The sequence below is a fragment of the Chlorocebus sabaeus genome, chromosome 20, assembly GCF_047675955.1.
Source record: "Chlorocebus sabaeus isolate Y175 chromosome 20, mChlSab1.0.hap1, whole genome shotgun sequence".
NCBI classification, from domain to species: domain Eukaryota; kingdom Metazoa; phylum Chordata; class Mammalia; order Primates; family Cercopithecidae; genus Chlorocebus; species Chlorocebus sabaeus.
This window is the reverse complement of record NC_132923.1, coordinates 76,213,011-76,235,850: the sequence shown is the minus strand read 5'-3', so window position 1 is coordinate 76,235,850 and position 22,840 is coordinate 76,213,011. Positions and strand designations below refer to the sequence as shown.

At 37.3% G+C, this 22,840-nt stretch overlaps 1 long non-coding RNA gene across 1 annotated transcript in view; it reads right to left on the bottom strand.

Moving 5' to 3' along the window:
* Window positions 1-22,840, bottom strand: part of LOC140709374 (uncharacterized) — a 103,863-nt gene that overhangs the window by 63,117 nt on the left and 17,906 nt on the right. Inside the window, exons 2-4 of the long non-coding RNA XR_012089885.1 lie at window positions 20,019-20,142; window positions 15,339-16,170; window positions 7,805-7,930 (exon numbers count right to left, since the gene is read on the bottom strand). This is a non-coding gene — a long non-coding RNA (uncharacterized lncRNA). The remainder of the gene's footprint in view (window positions 1-7,804; window positions 7,931-15,338; window positions 16,171-20,018; window positions 20,143-22,840) is intronic.

Genomic DNA, 22,840 nt, shown 5'->3' with positions numbered 1-22,840 from the left:
TCTATTCTGCTTTCTGTTACTAGAAGATTTACAATATAGGTTTATATGTTGTCTAGGAGGCTATAGAGGCCATTCTTCAATAGGTAAAATTTACTTACATATTTAACATTACTAAGTACACATGACTAAGTATGCCATTGGCAGAAAGGGGTGGAAAAGACAGGAGGAGAAGTCATAAAGATAAGTGATATCTTCTCTCTGCCATCAAAGTAACTCATATTTTAATGATGTGGCCAGCCATGTAGAGTACTTAGAAAGGAAAGGAGTCCTGTGAACTTGGAGAGGAAGAAACTTTCCACTTATAAACACAACATGGGACCAGCACCAAAAAGAAATGTTTCCGTTACAACACATGGATAAATTGCTCGACAATTTTATATTTATCTGCTTCAAATTTTTAACAACTTATATCAAACTCCCATAGATATAACTCATAGGGGCAGAGTAAATCCAGTTCCAATAGAAATACAGAGACCAGACTTGTCTACTTGACCTCTGTATTAGTCTGTTAGGGCTGCCATAACAGAATTCCACTGACTGAGTGGCTTAAACAACAGAAATTTGTTTTCTCACAGTTCTGAAGCTTGAAAGTCCAAGATCAAGGTGTTGGCAGGGTTGGTTTCTGGGGAGGTCTCTCTCCATGGCTTGTGTGTGACTGCCTTCTCTCTGTCTTCACATGGCCTTTCCTCTGTGGGCTCACATGCTGGGTGCCTGGTGCCTCTTCCTCTTCTCATAAGGACACCAGTCCTATTAAATTAGAGTCATCACAAACCTGTGACCTCATTTAACCTAAATTACTCCTTAAAGGCCCTATCTCCAAATACAGTCACATTGGAAGTTAGGGCTTCAACATACGAATTTGGAGAGGACACAGTTCAGTCCAGGAGAGCCTCCTCCTTACCTCTCACATGGTCTATAAGGTGTTTTTCAGAATCCCTAAGAATCTACTGGGAAGAAAAAAAAAAAAAAACACATGAAAATCGCTAGTCCATATCATTAGTAATAACTTTCTCAAATCATATCAAATCTCATAATGGAATGACCATTGTTTCTCATTGGTTTGCGTTTCTTTCTTCTTAGTAAATCTAAGTCAGAGATGAAGACAGAGAAGTTAGGACATATAAAATTGGATCAGTAAGAGATCACTGACTTAACAAAATGTACCCACTTTGAAGAACATTTTCTCTGGAGTTGGCTGGACTGACCAGGTCCTCACAGCTTTCAGATTCTATGACGTTGAGCTTTTCCACATTCTCTGCAATACCCAAAAAATGTCCTGTGTACATAGAAAGAGGTGCGAATGAGTTCATTTCACCTTCCTTTCTAGGAGTGTAGGTCAAACCTCTTTATTGGCTGCAAAGAAACGTATTTTTTGACTTACTCTTAGCATTATCCACTAAAATAAGACGTTACAGAAAAAAGATGCTCAGTCTTGGTGAAATGTCCATTTCCAAGTACACATATACCTTCACAAGATCTCTCCTTCAATCTCTCTCCACACCCCTTCCACTGTCTCTCTCTCTCTCAAACACACACACACACACACACACACACACACACACACACAGCTAGAGTCTAAGGTAATATTCAACACATTTAGGAAAAATCTGGCTAATAAGGAACTCTCTAAGGAGACTACTTAGCTAGTTTTCACCTACTCTGGCCATGATAATTTGGACTATTCAGTTAGTCTTTATACAAAATAATACTTGAAAATTATTTTTCCCAGAATTTACCAAAATAATAATATGATTTGTTATAGAAATGAGAGTGGGGTGGGGGGTACTCCAGGCACAAGGCAAAATGTGAACAAAGGCAAGGAAACAGGAAACATAGTATGTGCACAAAGAACAAGTTTTAACTTTGACAGAAAGAATTGAGGATGACAAAAGGGAAATATTGATTTTTTAACATTTGCTTTGAAAGAAAGAATAGAGTCAGATCATTAGGGGCCTGGAGGCTAGGGTAGGCAGTTTGACTAATTTTTTTCTAAGTGCCAGAGAATGATGGAATGTTTTGAGCAAAAGCAGTATGCCTGGAACTCTGCTATAGGAAAATTAACACAGTGGGTATGTGTGGCATTAATCAAAGGAGGAAGAAAAAGTTGAGGAAATCACCCAGAACTCTAATGGAAAATGTGACATAAGAGTTAGAAAAGCAGGAAGCAGGAAAGTATCAGTGGAACCACAACACTGTGAATTTTAACATTAACATTTTCCACCTATTTATTAGAGAACTGCAAGGTCTCTAGTACAAAGCAGTTTATCGTTTTGTTGAGAAATGGACCTGAATCACGTACTCTGTAAGACAGATATATAGAAATGAACGCTGCAATCTGTTAAGTGAGCCTAGCTAAATGCCCAGTAACCATATCTTAACACAATGTACTCCACATCCTCACATACACAGAGGCAGTAGGAGTTAGTAGACAAATCTTGACCCAGGAACTATGCAGAACAAAAACACAATGACTCCCACTCAGCTGTGCTAGGGACATCAGGGGCTGATCCGAACAAAATAAATATCCCACAATCACAGACAGCTTCACACAAGGCAAAAGAGCTGATTGCTGCCACCAGGTGATTCAAGAAGTTCTAAAGTGCACCATTCTAAAAATCTTTTTCCTAACAAGGAAGGCCCTTGTGAAAATCCAAATCCGTACCAAAGGCAGGATATTACTTATAAATGACACTAAGAGGATAGGGCCGCACCTGGGCAATGTTTTGCTCGAGACAGCCTGTGGCACTACATCAGGGAAAGAAATCTCAACTAATCTAGGTCAATAGTCTCATCAAGAAATGGCCAGTTACACATTTAAAGATGGGGGTTATATTTGAATGTAGTTGTATTTGAATGTAGTGTCCAGTGTAGCTCGGAAAATGTTATTTTTTTCAAATACCACAAATGATGTTAGTATATCAGAGACTCATTTCCATGTCTGTTGATCTCCCTTTTTCCATTCCTTCACTCTCAGTCTTTCATGTCTATGTACTTTGGATGGCCCTTGTAAACAGTATTTATCTTAAGTTTGTATATATAGCCACCCTCATAATCTTTGTCTTTCAAAAGGGGAGTTTAGTTTATTTACATTTACCATAAAAATTATTTATTTCAATTTATTACTATGATGTTACTATGTACTTTCTATTTGACAGGGCTTTTCTATGCTTATTTTAATTTTTTCCTTACCTACTTTTACACTGATTATTTCTCTCATTTAGATTTTTCTCTCTACACTCTATCACATTTATTTTTTGAGTTTTTACTCTAGAAATGTAACATGCATACTTAGTTTTCCAAAGTTCTAATTTTATCAATAACTTTATGCTGCTTCTTGTCACTACTCACCAAATGTATGTAGAGTATTTGCCATGTGTTTTCATTTTCCACTGTTTTATTTTAACCCTGCTAAACCTTTTTGCTTTTCACTATCAATGTTTATTTATTTGGTTATCAATTATTACTGTCATTCGTCATTTCTTCTTATAGCTCAACCTTTGATTAAAGATGACTTCTGTTTCCTTGAAGTTTGGAATTTCCTGTAATAAGGATATCTTGGTTAATTCAGATTTTGTTTGAAGATAGCTATACTTAGCATTTACTGTTGAAAGATATTTTCATTGGTTATACACTTCTGAGTTGATTAGTATTTTCCCTCAGCATAGGAAAAATGTCATCCCACTGTCCTCTGCCTTCCATTGTTGCTATTCGGAAGTCAGCTGAGTACTTACTAGTATTCTTTTGTAGGTAGCCTTTTTTCCTCTGGCTGTTTTAAATATACTTTTTGAGTCTTTAATGCTCTGGAATTTTACTGCAATAAGAATTTTACTCCAGTTTTGGCAGTATGGATCTAGGTGTAGATTTATTTTCATTTATCCTATTTGAAATTAATTAGGCTTCTGAATGTGAGAATTTTTGTCTTCTTTAAGTTCTTGAAAATTTCCAGCCAAAATTTCTTTAAACATTTTCTTTCCTCATTCTCTCTTTTATTCTTCTCTGACCAAATATTTGTTATATCTCACTCTATCCATGTCCTTTCTCCTCTTATCTACATTTTTTCATCTTTTGGTTTTCCTATGCTGCTTCAGATATATAGTTTAGTTTAATTCTCTCTTCAGCTATATCTAATGTGCTATAAAATTGTCATTGAATCTTTATTGCAAATCTTATTTTCCATTTTTATACATTTCTTGGATTCTTTTTCAAATTTGCTTGATCATTTTTATAGTCTGTTCATAATTAATATTTTAATATCCTCCCTTATTTAAGCTTGTTTTAGTAAATTGGATTGCTGTTCATGAAATATTCATTCTCCTTTTTCCCCAAACATGCAGGAGTTTTCCCCTTTGCACCACTGATGTTGGAGTTGGCAATGACTTGCTTTTCCAATGAAATGTGAACAGACATGACATATGCTGTGTTTGAGCAAGGTTTTAAATGTGCTTGCATTACTTGGCTTGATCTCTTGCACTACTGTAACCCACTATAAGAAAAGCCTGCCCCATGTAGCTGCTATGCCTTTTACCTGAGTTCCAAAATAAGAAGCCCATGGAATAGACCTAAAACCAACCTTCAACTTGAACTCAAGATCAGAAAATCCCATCATCTCTCATAAAAACCAAGCAAAGCCATACCCTACCTACAAATCTCTAGAAAAATATAATTCTTATTTTGGCAAGCCACTGAATTTTTAAATCATTTATTACACAGAAAACAGTTTATGCTTATGCATTTATTTTATATTCTCCCTAATAATTGTAATATCTGAAGTATTTTAGGTTCAGTCTGATTCTTTTATCTGTAGTTTCTGCCAGGTGTCATGGTGTTCATTTGTGTCAGTGTTTTTTTAATTTTAAACTGGGAATTTATATTCCTTGAAACTAGATATTTATTGAGCCTAGTTCAAGGACTTCTGCAAGAGTTGTGACATTTGTTTCTGTCAAGCATTTTGGATACTACAAATCTAGAACACTTTTAACTTAGTTATCAAATTGAGAAGTTGTTGTTTGTTTGTTTGTTTTGTTTTGTTTTTAGCAACTCAGGTGGTGTCAATTTTGGCTACACATTTCAATCATTGCTAATTTTTAGTTAAAATTCTTAGGATAGATAGCTTTTTTCTCCAACAAACACAAAAGATTAAGACACTTCTCCTTGCTGTCTTCTCAGAGTTAGGAAGTTTAGACTTCATCAAAGGATTCACTGCAAGGCATTCTCAGTTATGAGAAGGGAGAAGTCCTCATATTAGGCTTGATCTCTTGTACATGATGCTTTCAAAGCCATGCGAGTTAAGGTTACCAGTGTTCGTCAATTACCTTCAGAGCAAAAGCAGTGAGCTGAGCTATGCTGATCTTTCTGAGTTCCTGTTTTCATGTTGATTTTCGCCTCCTTCCTTTCTTGATAGCTAATAAAAAGACTCACATAAAACCTGCAGCTTCTAGTTGTTTTCAGCAAAAGGGTCAATTAGGTTATCTACTCTGCCATATAACTAAAACTGGACATTCCCGCTTGCATTGTCTTTTGTATATTTGTTGAAATATCTCATCTTCAAATGGTCTCATCTCTTTTCTTTGTGTTGTTCAATTATTCATGCAACAAACATTTATTAAGTGCCCACAAGCAATGGGGTACTTTTTAGGTTCTGGAGATACATAAGCAAACCATGCAGAAGAAATCAGTATCCTCACGGGCTGATAGTTTTTGGGGGGTTTGAAAAAATTTAATTCTGTACTATAATTTTATCAAATCCAAGGAAGAAAAGGGAAATAAACACAAGTGACCAGTAAGTAACTGTTAACTAGAAATTTCCCCAAATACTATTCCGTTTCTATCTCTTTTATTGAGTTTAATACATCCTGTTTGGTATTCACGTTCTTATGTACTTGTTAAATACTCACAAAATATTTCATTACAAATGTTAGGTATCATTAATATTTCAGTTGCTACTAAGTTATAAACTCAGTGGAGGTTTATATCAAAAAGAGTATATCAAAATTATAATGTAAAACAACACTTTTCACTTAGCAAATGTCATAGAATTTTTTTTAATTAAAAGGCACCACTGACAAGGTGAGGTAAGGCAGAAACATCTGGAGATCCATCATACATTAGAATTGGAGGGACCAGAGCAGAGACTGAACAAAACACCCTCAGTTTACAGATAGATCAAATACCAAGACCAGAGAAGTGAAACTACCTACCCAAGGTCTTAGAGCTATTTAATAATACAACTGGGGAACTGGGGCCAATATTTATTTTAGTATATGGAAATACAATAGAGTTTTTTAAATACTGATTTAGCTATTGTGCTAAAATATTTTATTATTTCAAACATTTTGCCTGTAAAATGTTTTTGAATTTTCAAAGTAGATGATCAGATCATCTGCAAATAATGTAGTTTTACTTCCTAATTTCCAATCTTTGTGATCTTAATGTATTTTCCTTTATGGGTTATACTGCCTGGAATTTGAATGTAAAATCCTTAACTAAAGAATACTAAATTCATTTTTATACTATCAATTTTCAATGTTATTATTGATATTGATATTATTATAATAGGAAACACCTATATAGTAGTTACTATGTTCCAGGCACTATTCTTTGTCCTCACAACAACCCTATCATTCTCTCCATTTTACAGGGAAGGAAACTGAGGAGGTACAGATAATTTAATTGACTTCTCTAAGGTTATACAGTTAGTAAAAACAGAGACAGAACAGAATATTGGCATTTTGGTTTCAGAGTATATATTCTTGGTCTTTAGCTCCACTAGATGCATCCAGTTCATTCTAAATTTTGAGAGGCTAAAGAAACCTATCAGCCCAAATATTTTATCATACCATATTGTCTTCTCATGTTTTGAGGTTGACTTTGTAGCTTGCTTTAAACCCCACAAAGACTGGAGATTGTTGTTTCATCAGTAACTGTATTATTCAAAGAAGTTCTAACACAGCCAGAGCATACATTTAAGTTATATTTTACATGTCTGCATGGTAGCTAAGTTATTTGGTGAGAATTTTTCATTTTTAGTTCTTAAAATATTTGAAGACCTTTAAATATGAAGAGAATCTAGAATTATTCTATAGACTTCAGCCAAACAAAACCTCTTATGTACAGTAAAATGATACATTTCCAGTATAATCCTTTTATTATAGAAATGACCACACTCAATTTTATTAGTGTGTTTACACATTTATTTCTGAGACAATGATTTTTCTGGGGGCCTGGGTTAAATCTTTCATCTTTCATCCTTGATGTCTATCATATAGTGCCTGGCATATGGCAGGTACTCAATAACTTTGCTGAATGAATAAAAGGCAACAACCCATGGCACATTTATGATTACCTCTATTTGGCAGATGATGAAAAGAAGTTTACTAGAATTTGCGTGACCTCCAAGGTTACAAAATTTGTCAGTAAGCAGAACCAGGATTCAATCCTCGATTTTCTACCCAAAGCCACAATTTTTCAACTAAACCACAAAATGCATAGAAAAGGATTTACTGTATACATTCACAGCGAGTCCATGACTACAAATCTTGCGGCTTCCTGTGTCATTTGCATAATAAAACTAAAAGTTTAAAGAAATAGAATGGAAATACTAAACCTTATGTCAAATTTATAAACTGATCTCTAAAACCAGTTTATTTTGTAAATATAGTAACACATGTCAGAAAACCACTCAGACTTCTTTTTCTACTAGAAAAGTCTTTATTTTTTTCTCAAAAATGACACCTTTTGCCAACTCTGAATATGACATAGTGTTAATGAAAATCTGTGCATATAAAAATTTCAAATTCATACTTACATGAGAAAATCATGAAAAATTGGAGATATGCCAAAATAGCAAAGGCAGGCTAAACTTGGTCTAATTTCAAAGCAGAAGAAATAATCAAATCCCAAGAAATTAAGATGTATACATATAATTTTATTCCTGGCAAGAGAAGTGGTCATAAACATATTTTATTAGCATGTGGAAAAAGTAAGTTGATCACATGGAACCATTATGGGTTCACTTGGAATAGATTCTCTCAAACCTCAGGATAATACCATTGAGAAAGTGAACCTGACATGTAACAAGATCTCTGACATGTAACAAAATATCCCAGAATCTGTCATGTAACAAAGTCTAATGCCATATTACAAAGCCTCTCATGATACACTTATGAACAAGATGAGGCCTTTAGAATTTGCTATAACATTGAGTTGGTGCTAAAACTGTTATTAACACTGTAATATAGTTGGCAGTATAACAAAGAGTTAACACCAAACTTATTGCTGTTAACTCCTTGTTGCCATAACCACTAGGTCAGTGGATCCAGGTTTCTTGGGAATGAAGAGAAATAGTGAAGAAGGGAAGGAATTTTCAAGAAAATAGCAAAAATATGGAGTAAAACTAGCTGCTTCAGGGACTACACCCAAACAGAGGCACATCAGTTCAATGCAGTTCTAGATGAAATATCAAGAATCAGAGAAGTATTATCTTTGAGGACTGGCAAGGTTGCAGCTTCAGAAACAGAAAGGGGAAAAGGTAGAAGATTTCACTACAGACACATACCCCACCCAGACGCAAGCCAAAAGAGAATAAAGGTCAGTTACATCCACTTCCACCCAACCCCCATCCTCGAAAACTGCTGTGGGATTAAGCAGAAAAGTCAGTTCTCCATAATAAATAAAACACTATGCTCATCTCCATACTCATGAATCTAACTGCTTACTCAAACATCCAAACCTCTATCCTCATCTCTATACTCATGTATGCAAGTGCTTACTCAAACATCTCCACTGGGATGTCTGGCAGGCATCTCAAAATCAATATGTCCAAAACTGAACTCTGCTTTCCTCCTGAAACTTGCTCCATCCACAGTCCTTCCCATCACACTTCTAACAACTTAATCTTTCCAGTTGTTGATGTCAAAAACCTTGAAGTCATGCTTGACATCCCTTTCCTTTCATGTAGCAGCCGATCTGCCAGGAAATCCTATCAGATCTGCATCCAAAATCCACTGAGAACCTGGCTAGTTCTAATTACTGTTATCATCCCCAGCCAAAGCACCAAAAACTTTTCTTGGGACTCTGACAACAACTTCCTCGTAGATGTTCCTGCATCCAGGCTCGTTTGCCTATAATATGTTTGCAGTCCAAAGGCCAATGCGATCCTTTTAACACTTCAGTCAGATCATTTCATTCCACTGTCCACTTCAACAGCCCTCCATTTCACTCAGAGTAAAAGCCCGAAGTCCTACAAAGCCTATAAGCCCACATGGCCTCGTCCCTCATTAATTCTCTGACTTCTTATTACTCTCCTGTCACTGACTCTGCTCATTGCCAAGGTGCCAATCTCTCTCCTACTTCAGGGTCTTTTTATTTATTTATTTATTTATTTATTATTATACTTTAAGTTGTAGGGTACATGTGCATAACGTGCAGGTTTGTTACATATGTATACTTGTGCCATGTTGGTGTGCTGCACCCATCAACTCGTCATTTACATCAGGTATAACTCCCAATGCAATCCCTCCCCCCTCCCCCCTCCCCATGATAGGCCCCGGTGTGTGATGTTTCCCTTCCCGAGTCCAAGTGATCTCATTGTTCAGTTCCCACCTATGAGTGAGAACATGCGGTGTTTGGTTTTCTGTTCTTGTGATAGTTTGCTAAGAATGATGGTTTCCAGCTGCATCCATGTCCCTACAAAGGACACAAACTCATCCTTTTTTATGGCTGCATAGTATTCCATGGTGTATATGTGCCACATTTTCTTAATCCAATCTGTCACTGATGGACATTTGGGTTGATTCCAAGTCTTTGCTATTGTGAATAGTGCTGCAATAAACATATGTGTGCATGTGTCTTTATAGCAGCATAATTTATAATCCTTTGGGTATATACCCAGTAATGGGATGGCTGGGTCATATGGTACATCTAGTTCTAGATCCTTGAGGAATCGCCATACTGTTTTCCATAATGGTTGAACTAGTTTACAATCCCACCAACAGTGTAAAAGTGTTCCTATTTCTCCACATCCTCTCCAGCACCTGTTGTTTCCTGACTTTTTAATGATCGCCATTCTAACTGGTGTGAGATGGTATCTCATTGTGGTTTTGATTTGCATTTACTTCATTCCTTCTGCCTGGGATTCTAGCACATGATTCTCATGATTCACTCCTTCACCTCTTTCAAGACTTTTCTCAGATGTCACCTTCTCACTGAGGCCTCCTTGGTTAGTTTACTTAATACAACAATCTGTCCATCCAGCTCCTGAACATCTCTCATCTCCCTTGTGTCTCTACTTTGCTTTTTCCCATAGTAATTATGACCTTCTAAGAAACTGTATTTTTTACTTCCTGATTGCCTTTAGTGCTTATTATCTATCTTCTGCTAGTTAAAGGTCCATGAATGCAGGATTCTTTTTCTGTTTTCCCAGTGATGTACTACAAACATTTAGAAGAGTGTCTGGCACATAGTCAGTGTTCAATAAATGTTTGTAGAATTAATACATTTTAGAACTTTTCCACTTAACCTTGTCCCAGTACCTAGGGGTAAGGCAGTGAGAGAGCTGCACTCTTTCACCAGGACAGAGAAATTCCTAATATTGAAGAAATCCAAGGAAAGGAGACCAGGACATGAGAACAAGGCAATTCTGGGCTAGTTGCCAGCTGAGAGCATCAGAAAAGCCCTTTAACTCTTTGGCCAGGAAGTGCCAATTCTTTCTATATCTAAAAGGTGTGATTAGAAAGATATTTATACAATGACTGGTTGGTTGTTCCTTGGTCTGGAGGCAGGGAATCCTACACTTGCAATTAATTAATACTCCTTGCCAGTAACTGAGATGAAGTAAGGACCCAACCAGATCTGGCAGTATAAAAGATTATTCATTTGTGTGTTAATGTCAACTTATTTCCATTCAGCTTTACTCTCATGAAAAGACGTTGGCACACTCACACAAGATGAACTCAGAATGTTCTAAAAACTCTGTCATGACCACCTACAGTTTTCCTAGGGAATTTCTAAAGACTTACCTCTATGAGCCTATCTCTATGAGCCTATCTCTATAAGCCTAACTCATCACTTTTCCTAGTTTCTTCTCCCCTCATTGGCTATGTTCCTGGTTGTTTCTTTCTTAGATGCCCTTGGGCACTGGCCTTGTCCCTTTTGGAACAGGACCTTCTCATCTCTTTTCTTGGATAGCCTCTTAAACATTATCAAGAGGAACCACACTATCCTTAAATTATACTGGATATCTGAAATTCCACCTTGTCATAATTGTTCCATATCCAGTCCCAACTGGATGAGAATAAGAATTTGACAGCCAAGAAGCCATATTCCAGTGGTTTCTTCTATTTTTTAATTTAGTCCAGTCCCTTTCAACATCTTCCCTCAATGACTTCTATAATTACATAAATAACATGTTTGTCAAACTTTTAGGTGACAGTTGATAAAAATATCTAATATTTTAGATAATAGAGTCAAGACTCCAAAATAACTCCTGCAATTTAATGAATGGGCCAAAATGAATAAAATGCCAATTTATGGAGATAATTAGGCCAGTGCGTGATACATAGTGGCATTCTACAAATGTTTGTGGAATTATAAAATGAATAAATTAATGCAAACTCTTCTACTGAGGTTCTAAAAATTAACTGCACAAGTTCAGGATGAAGAATAACCTACAATAAGAGCAGTTTGTGTGAAACCAGATTTACAGGTTTATTGGATGCAGAGTGCCTTATAAGTCAGTTCTGTGAGAAAATAGGGCCATTGCTGTTGAGAGCACACCAACAACTAATGTGTCAGTTTGTGAGCGTCACATTTTTAAATTGATATTGACAAATTTGAGAGATACCTGACAAGAATGATTGCAATATTGAAAGACTACATCTTGACTTATTCATTCATTAGGTAATCTTGAATGCCTACTCTCTGATGAGTCTTGGAATAGTCATTAAGGATAAATGGTGCTCATATAAGGAGTTGCTGATAAAATGGAATATACTGCATATTTTATTATTATTATTAATATTAAAAAGAATATTACAGCATTTTTAGTTAATATATATTATTGGTATAATATATTATAATAATGCAATAATTACTATAATAGATAAAATAATATACATATATGATTTAACAGTATATTATTATATGCCATATTATGAATATGACAGTTTTTCATTTTACTCCATGTTATTGATAAGTAGTAATATCATATGCATAAGTCCATTTTATACGACAATCTTTCATGTATCAGAATTCCAGTGGAAGCTAGAACGTAACTTTCATGACAGAAAGAATCCTTTATTTCCATATAATTTCCAATTAAATAAAAAATTTAAAATATTTGAGACATAATCTAAATGGCTGGGCGCAGTGGTTCATGCCTGTAATCCCAGAACTTTGGGTGGCCAAGGTGGGTGGATCACCTGAGGTTAAGAGTTCGAGACCAGCCTGGCCAGCGTGGTGAAACCCTGTCTCTACTAAAAATACAAAAATTAGCCATATGCAATGGCAGATGCCTGTAATTCAGCTACTTGGGAGGCTGAGGCAGAAGAATCTCTGGAACATAGGAGGTGGAGGTTGGAGTGAGCAGAGATCGCACCATTGCACTCCAGCCAGGGCAACAGAGTGAGATCCTGTCTCAAAAAAAAAAAAAAAAAAAAAAATATATATATATATATATATATATATAAATATATATATAAAACCAAGCTCCATGGACAGAATGATTTTTGAGAGATAAAATTTAACTTGTCAAGGAACACTTCCCTTCAGGTTATTTTTGATTGAGTTCTGAATATTTTGGAGGAAAATATTAATTATGGAAATAATGGAGGCTTAGATTGATGTTTCCTGATCCAAGGAGAATTTAGATTTGCCTCTGGCAGTGGCTAGGGGCAGTAGCAATGAAACTTCACATTAGGCCATTTATAGTGATTGAGTCCCTAGGACAAAAGATTATTTCTGGTTCACTATCCCATCTTCAGTGGAGGTCTTAAGGTTCCCAGTTCAAAGCATGTGTGGTTTACTGTGGCTCCCTATCCACAGTGGGCCTTGGACTGACATCTCATCCTCTTAGTTGTCTCTTCTCGGATTGGCAGGTGTTCCTGGGTGACAAGCTGCTATACCTGCCAGGCTCACCCCTCTGGGTTTTCTTCTCCCTAATCTGACCCTGTGATTCGTCAATGCAATGAGAGTGTTTTCATTCCTTCAAACAGATAAGATTGTTTAATATTTTATCCAGTTAAGTGTTGATTTTTATCACTTATTCCTGTATTATTGAAATCATCCCACCCTTATTTCTTCATAAATAAAGAAGAACAAGGCCCCACATTTGAGACCAGAGGACCAAAGCATTATGTCTGCCTCTATTACTTACAAGATATGTTACCTTGGGCAACTTTCTCATAGTCTCAGTTTTCTACAAAATAAACACAAGAATTTTATTCATTGGTGTATGTACAATTCTTTGAGGTGTTGCATGGAAAAGCACTGTAAACTGTAAAGTAAGACTTAATATCTAATTACATTAATATGTGCTCCTAAACAATATGTGTGTGTGCTTTAATTGGGTATGATACAGTGTGCAGATTAATTTGTCCTTTGTCAATATCAATTTTTTCAGTCATCCATTTATTTTATTCACATTTATTGCATGCCTGCAACTGCTAAAACTGCTACTAGGCCTTATTGATACAGCAATAGCACAAAATAATGCCTCAATCCAACAAAATTCTGAAAGGCTTCCTCAGCACCTCCATGATTAGCCCCCACCCCCACTAATTATACAGTCTCCTGCTACTCATAGTGCCCTGATATAACTTAATTTCAGGATATTCATCACAATTTTACTTCTATTTTTATTTTATATTATTTGTTAAATGTCTATTTCATCCACTAAACTGTAATACCTTAAGAGTCACTAACATGGCCACATTATAATCTGTAAATTATTGTTAAATGACATGAAAGAGATAAATGAATGACTCAACATATGGAGTCTGTAATGTCTGGTAAGATTTGGTAGGAGATAAAACTGGAAAGGTAGATGGGGAACAGTTTGTGATGGGGCCTTTAATGTCTTGCTGTGTAATCCAGACTTTATCCTTTAAGCAGTGAGGAACCGTGGGAAACTGAGTCAATAACATGGACAAAGGCAAGAAGACACAGACATTCAGCTCATTAGAAACATTGCCTCAGGTCACAGACTTAGAGAAGGGTAAATAGAAACACCCAGTGTCTTCTTACAACACATGGGCTCCTCAACCTGGTGAACTGCTTTGCATCACTTGACGTTGTAAGATATTCTTCTAAGAACAATAGCACTAACTGGGATCTAAACCCTGGGGTGAGGTCCATCTACTGAGCTGAAGCTGGGAGGCAGGAACACTGCAACAAAATTTTTGTGTCAATGTAAAAAATGTCTTTTAAAAAAATGATTGCCTACATGTTTACATCTATAATTATTTCATTAAACTAGATTGTAGAATGAATGAATCTCCTTGGGAATTGAAAGGGTGCATTCCACCACACCTTTATAGAATTATTATACCACACTTTCATAGAATTATCATACATACTTTAATTTTGTCTTTACTGGTTTCATATATTAAGTATCCTTATAGGAGGCTTCAGGTCCTTTACAGCTCCAGTGACTCTAATTCAGTTCACTGAAGTTTATACCATTACTCCTTCTACCCAATAAGACCAAACAAATAGAAAAAAATTGGTTCTTTCTCCCTTTTGACAGCCCATGCGATATCTGAGGAGAGTTCTCATGTCCTGAGTCTTCTTTTTACCCATAAGAGTAAATGCCTCCAACTATGGCTATTTTTCAGAAACATACAAGTTTATAAAAAATGGCCCAAAACTTTTTGTAGAAAAATTTTAAATTTGAACATTGGGAGTTCCAGGAAAAAAAAAAAAAAAAGGCTTATGTCCAACACTTTTCACTGCTGGCTGTATCATAGTTCCTCAGTGGAATAAAGAATATTCTGTTTCCTAGCGGAATGGAGAATTGAAATCAGAGCCTCTGGGTAATAACAGTAACAATTACAATCATAAAGATAATAGGTAACATTTGACTGCTTGCTGTGTGCCAGGCATTTTCCAAAGGGCTTAAAGATATTCTCCCCATAATCTTCAAATATTGCCACAAAGTTTGTACAGAACTGCTCTTATACAAAGTTAAATCCATTTGTTTCAAAAATGAAAAAAGGGAGAAAAAGGATAAAGAAAACCTATATTCACTAAGTCCTAATAGGCTATGCTATTTATCCATTTTCCATTGCTGCTATAACAAATTACCATAAACTAGTGCATAAGGCAACAGAAATTTATTATCTTACAGCTCCAGAGGTCATACCCCAGTCCTGGTCTCACTGGGGTAAAATCAAGGTGTCAGCATGACTCCATTTTATTCCAGAGGCTCTAAAGGAGAATCCATTTCTTGCCTTTTCCAGGTTCTAGAGGCCATTTGCATTCCTTGGCTTGGGTTCCCCTCTTTCCATCTTCAAAGTCAGCAACAACCGTTTTAGTCCCCTCACATTGCATCTCTGACACTTCTTCCATCATCACATTTCTCTCTGATCATGGTCAAAAAATATTCTCCATGTTTAAGGACTCATGTGATTAGATTGGGCCCACTGGATAATCCAGGAAAACTTTTCCATCTTAAACTTAAACCATCCGGGAAAACTTTGCCATGTAAGGTAACGTATTCACAGGTTCCTACAACGTCTCTGGGGTGAACATCTCTGGGGTACCATTATTCTGCATATGATGACCTGTATATGCAATCCCATTTATTCTCCCCAGGAAATCCTCAAGATAAGTATAATAGTTATTTACTGTTGTGTAACAAACTACCTCCAAAATTAAATAGCCTAAGATGACATTTGCTTTCTCACAGTTTCCTCAGAGGGTCATGAACCTGGCTGAGGCTTAGTTGTGCCCTCTGTTTCAGGGTGTCTCACAAAACTGCAACCAAAGTGTCTGCTTAGGCTGCAGTCTCATCTGAAGATTCAACTGGGGATAGATCTGCCTTCAAGCTCACTGCATGGCTGCTGGCAAGATTCAGTGTCTTGCAGACTGTTGACTGAGGGCCTCAGTTCCTTCTAGCTTTTAGTCAGAGGGCATCCTCAGTTCTTTTCCATTCAGGTCTCCCCATATGGCACATACCTTCCTCAGAGTGAGTAAGCAGAGAGAAAGAGAAGGTGTCAGGAAGGTGGCTGTTATGGTCTTTTATAATCTAACCTCAAGAGTGCCATTCCATCACTTTTGCCATATTTTATTAGTTAAAAGCAAGTTACTAGATCAACAAGACCAGCCCACATACAAAGAAAAGAAAATACACCACTGAGTGACCATGATGAGGAAAGGACCATTGGGAGCCATTTCAGAAGCAGTCTATCACAGTATTTGTATCATTTTGCTATTGCTGCATGACAAGCCACCACAAACATAGTGGCTTGAAATGAAAATTGTTCTCTTATTCAAGTCTGTGGGTCAACTGGGGCACAGCCAAACATCTCTGATTCAAGCTACCGGTTCCCCTATGCTTGACTCCTTGCTGTGGAGTGAGTGCAAGTTTGCTTCATGGAAGTTCAAGCTGGGGTGCCTGCAAAATCCTAGGGCAGTTCTCACAGCAATAGCAGAAGTGTAAGAACGAAAGAGAACCATGTGATAACTTTTAAATCCAGGATTGAGGCCTATTGCATGGTTACTTCCCTCCTCCCTATACCCCAGGTACCCTACTGGCCAAAGTAAGTCATGTGCCTGAACCCAAAGTAAAAGGACCAGAAAGTATATTCTGCCTCTATTGGAAGCAACTTCAGAGTCACAAAGTAAAGGTCAAGGATCCAGGAAGAGGTGACAAATTGGGGCCAAAAATTCCATCTCCCACAATATTATCACTCACATTTTACTGATAAAGAAATTGTGGTGCAGAGAAGCTAGCTGACTTGCTCAAGGTCACAGAACTCAAATTCACATTTGTCTGACTTCAAAACCCATTCTTCATTGTTTTATACAACCAGGACTCAACATATATTCTCTCTGAATCATTTCCTTCTGAATAAAGGAGTTCACAAATTGGCATCTAAAAATTCCTTTTGCAAACAGTCATCAGAAATTTCACTTTGCTCTTCTGCCTCCTATTTCACTTTATCAGCCTAAATTCATAACATAGGCAGGAGCGTGGAGATAAAATAGGCTCTGAAAATGAGAAAATGGATTTTCTTGCCATGCCTTTGCATTACAAATGGGCCCAGTCCACGGCAATCATGGCTGCACCTGGAACAGTGCACAGGCCCCATGAATAATCCATGTTCCTTACACACTTGTCTCTCTGCAGTGCTGACTCAGCAACTGCTCTCCTACTTTCTGCAAAGTAAAGACAGCATATAGGTCAGTTGAAGTCTAAGAGTGCAATAACATTCTGAACATTTGGCTGAATCCTGAAGGCAGACAAGGGACTTAAAAATTTCATTAGAATTTAACCAGACTGTTATTCTTCCTTTCTCAGAATTTCATTTATTCAGGGTTAAATCCAGATTTCATTATCTTCAGAGTTAAATCCAAATTTCTTTATATGGAACACAAGCACCATCATGATTTGACCATTGCCTACCTGACCAGAACTTCATCCCCCCACCCATCCTCTGCCCTTCAGCTTGACCCCTTTTTCCACCTCCTTCATCTTCAACCCCAGCTATACCAAACTATTCGTATTCCCCAAAAAGAAAACACATTTATCTGCAATCGTTGGCATTTGTTGGTCCTTTTTCCACCTCCTTCATCTTCAACCCCAGCTATACCAAACTATTTGTATTCCCCAAAAAGAAAACACATTTATCTGCAATCGTTGGCATTTGTTGGTCCTTTTTCCTAGAAAGTTCTTCCTCCCTTTGGTCACTAATCTAAATTAAATTTCTTCTTTCAGAAGTAGCTCAGGGGCTCCTTTACAGAGAAAATTTTTCCTAACCTCACCCTTACCCTAACACTCAGCTCACTTGGGGTTAGGAGCTTTTTGTTTAGGAAACATTTTGTGCTTCCACCATAGCCCTTCTCAACCTATATTAGAATCACCTATTTATTTTTCAATCTCACAAACACTGAGCTCTTTGAAACTAACAATATTTTGGCTCTGAATACATATTGTTCTTGGGACGGTGCCCAGTAGTCATTATATGATTGCAAAAAAAAAAAAAAAAAAAAAAGGAATGGGAAGGGAAAAGAAGGGAAGAGAAAGGGAGGAAAGAGAAGAAAGGGGAGAGGAGGGCAGGGAAGGGAAGAGAAAAGAAGGGAAGGGGAGGAGAGGGGAGGAAAGGGGATGGGAGGAAAGGGGAGGAAAGGAGATGGGAGGAAAGGTGAGGGAATGGGAGGAAAGGGGAGGGGAAGGGGAAAGGGAAAGGAAGGAAAGGGAACCTGAGGAAAGGGAAGGAAAGGGAAGGGAAGGGAAGAGAAAAGAAGGAAAGGGAAGGGGAGGGAAAAGAAGGAAGGGGGAGGGGAGAGAAGGAGATGGGAGGGAAGGGGGAGAAGGTAGGGAAGGGAAAGGAAAAAAGGGAAAGGGAGAGGAGAAGAGGGAAGGGAAGGAAGGAGAAAGAGAGGAAGAATAGAAAAGAAGTAGGGAGAAAGGGAGGTAAGAAGGGAAAGAGGTAAGAAAAAGAGGGAAGAGAGAAAGAGGGAAGGAGAGAAGGAAAAAGGGAAGAAAGAAAAACCAAGATCATATTTGAGAAGGTATTTTGTAAATTTCACATGACCTCATACAATCAGGAGCCCTATTCATTTCACCTGGAATAAGCTAACATACAAGACTAGCTACTCTTAGGAAAAGACTGTTTTTCCTTAAATCCTTTGACTCCAGCAGATCACACTCACCTGCATCCTCTGTAAACTTAAGTGAATGAACTTTGTAAAGAGTGTTGCCTCCTAGCCAGCTTCTCCATGTGCTCCAGTGTAATCAATAACCAATCCAGAGAGCAAATTAACGTTAAATACATCTTGAAGAATGGTGGGAAAAAAACAGTAGGGGAGCATTAGCAGAGAGCCTTCACAGAATTGTAGTCTCATGGACTGTGGGTTGATTCAGAGATTATCGTAATCTGCAGGGTAGGAAGGCCCTCCAGAAATAGAGTTACCATTCCTGCTATAAAAATTGTGCCCCTGAATTAACACAAACGAGAGTTTCCAAGTAATCGTTCCAAATGCCAATTGCTGCTATTTTCACTTCAACACCATAACTGACTGAGTGTGATTGCTTGATGGTTTTGGAGCTGTGTTTGCACCCTAATCATTGCACTTTCCAAATTCCACCTGAGGCATTACCATACCTGATAAGGCTCTTAACTGATGTTTTAAGATAATGACTTGGAACGTACATCCTTGGAAAGAAAGTTCATATAGAAGATAGATGAAATATGTTCTAGGATTATACTGTACAGTCACTATAATAAGTGCTTCTTCTACTTTGCCTCCCACCACACACCCCCATGAAGTCAAAAACTTTATGGCATTAGGCTTCAAAGAGTTGCTAAAACTCTGGAAGCTTTGCTCTTCTGAGAAAAAAAATCTTATTTCATTTTTTTCCCTCTGAAATCACCACAATATTTAGGTGGAGAGAGGAGATGCAGCTGTTATGATTTAGAGTTGCTGAGCTTCTGACCCTTGTCCTGGCTAAAGCAGTGTTTGGATTTGAGTAGAAATAGCAATGAACCTAGAGCAACTTATTAGCTGAAACTCCGAGTCTCAAATTCAAATTTTTTTCATTTATAAATAGCCCAATGAAAATAACTTACATTTCACTGGCCTATTGTGAGAATCTAATGAAATTTGATGGATAAAAAGCAAGGCAAAAACTAAACTATTCTGTATTGTCGGGGAATTATGAATTAATATTACTGTTATGGCCTAAAATTAGTTGAATAGAGCCAGAAAACAGAGTAGATGTAGTGCGTTAATCTACTAGAGCTACCATAACAAAATACCACAGACTGAGTGGCTTCAATAATACAAATTTATTTTCTCACCATTCTGGAGGCTGGATGTCCTAGATCAAACTCCAGCAGAACCCAGTTTCTGGTAGATGCACTCATCCTGGCTTGCAGACATCACCTTTGTCTTCACATAGTGTATTAGTCCAGTCTTGCAGTGCTATAAAGAAGTACTTCAGACTGGGTAATTTGTAAAGAAAAGAGGCTTAATTGGCTCATGGTTCTGCAGGCCATACAGGAATCATGATGATGGAATCTGCTCAGCTTCTAGGGAGGCCACAGGAAACTTACAGTCATGCCAGAAGGTGAAGGGGGAGCAGGCATGTCACATGGCCAGAGCAGAAGCAAGAGAAAGTGAATGGGGAAGTGCCACACACTTTTAAATGACCAAATATCATGAGAACTCACTATTGTGAAGACAGTACCAAGGGGGATGGTGCTAAACCATTCATGAGAAACCAGCCTCCATGACCCAATCCCCTCTCTCCATCTCCCACCTCCAATATTGAGGATTACATTTTGACATGAGATTTAGTTGGGGGCAACATCCAAACTGTATCACATGGCCTTCTTTCTGAATGCACACAGAGAGAGACACGTTCCAATATCTCTTCCTCTTCTGAAAAGTGCACCAGCTCTATTAGATTAGGGCCCCACCCTTATGACCTCATTTAAACTCTACCATCTGCTTATGGCCTTATCTCCAAATACATTCACACTGGTCGTTAGGGTTTCACATATGATTTTGGGGGTGAGGGCAGGTACAAATCTTTAGTCCTTAATACGTGGGTTACCAAAAGGACTCCTCTTCAAAAGTTATCTTTTTTATCATTAACAGAAATCACACATGACTTTGGATTACAATTATTATATTTTGGGCTGGTTTAAAATGTCAGCTTTGGGAGAATGAAAGACACTAGGGTCTACTTGAGAGTGGAGGGTGGGAGGAAGAAGAGAAGCACAAATAATAAATACTGGGTACTACGATTTATGCATGGGTGATGAAATAAGCTGTACAACAAACCCCTGTGACACGAGTTCACCTATGTAATAAACCTTCACATGTACTCCCGAACCTAAAATATATGTTTTTTTAAAAAAAATAAAATGAAATGAACTGTCAGCTTTTTAGCCAACAAACATATGAAAAAGTGCTCAGCATCACTAATCATTAGGGAAATCCAAATCAAAACCACAGTGAGATATCATCTCACACCCATCTGAATAGCTATTATTAAAAAGTCAAAAATAAAAGCTGTTGGTAAGATGCAAAGAAAAGGGAATGCTTATACACTGTTGGTGAGTATGTAAATTAGTTCAGCCACTGTGGAAAGGAGTTTGGAAATTTCTCAAAGAACTAGAAATAAAACTATCATTCAACCCACCAGTCATATTATTGGGTACATATCCTAAAGAAAATTGATCATTCTGCCAAAAAAACACATGAACTCATATGTTGTTCATTGCAGCACAGCACTATTCACAACAAGAAAGACGTGGAATCAACCTAGATGCCCTTCGATGATGGATTAGATAAAGTAAATGTTGCACGTGTACACCATGGAATACTATTCAGCCATAAAAAGAATGAAATCATGTACTTTGCAGCAATACGGATGCAGCTGGATTTATCCTAAGTAAGCTAACACAAAAGCAGAAAATCAAATACCACATCTTCTGACTTATAAGTGGAAACTAAACAATGGGTACATACAGACATAAAGATGGAAACAATCGACACTGGAGACTCCAAAAGGGGAGAAGAAGGGAGAGCAGAGAGGGTTGAAAAGCTATCTACTGTGTACTGCATTTACTATTTGGTTGGTGGGTTCCATAGAAGCCCAAATCCCAGCATGATGCAATACATTTATGTAACAAACCTGTACATTGCCACCTGAATCTAAAATTTTTTTAAAAAATTATTTTTAAATAAAATGTCAGCTATTCAAAGAAATCTCCTCTGCTGCCCACTCAGGACTAATGCCTTCCCACTCCTTGCACCTGCTGGAACCCTTCTCTCCAATAGCACTTAATTCATTATCATATATCTGTCTCTCTTAGGAAGAATGAAGATTTCTCTGAGTCAAAAGGCATGTTTTCCCCTCAATTTTATATAACCATATTATTGAGGATTCTCAATATGATGTGGTAAAAACACGAATATATTTTCCTTTTTTGCCATTAACACCTTCAGCCACATTCTGACAAATCATCCTTTCCAATTTCTTTGTAATAGCTTAGGTAGATTTTACCACTTCTAGTCATTTTTCATTACTAAGTGTACAATTTAAAACTTTAATCTCAAAATTGATTGCAAACTCATCCATTCCCTCTTTTCCCAGTGGAAGTCTTGTGCCGTGATGCTGGCTTATCAGAATAAAGGATCAGAGATGAAGCTGTTTAGAGTTAGCTGTGACATATATGCAGGCCAACCATATGGATTCACACAGGATATGCAATGTTCAACGCTAGAGAGCAAGATTCATATGGTATATCATGTTAACCACTCTTCCTAGAGTTGTCCAGCACATAATTTCCACAACCATATCAGAAAGCTCTCAACTGTATATGCAAAGCTTATATGCATAACTGTATAAGGAAGCCCTGTAGTCTTATATTTGCTCTGCCAAGTATAATTATTCCAGAGTTTAGTAAAGATCAAAAAATAGTAGGGGAAATCAAAGTCTTCCTGTATAAATGGTTACCTTCTAGAAAAGGGAAACCATCTTTGATCTTATCTATGCTATAGACCAAATGTTTTTGTTCCCCCAGAGTTCTTAAATTAAAATTTATTCACCATCATGATGGTACTAGAAATGAGAGCTTTGGGAGGGCTCTGCCCTCATAAGTAGGATGAG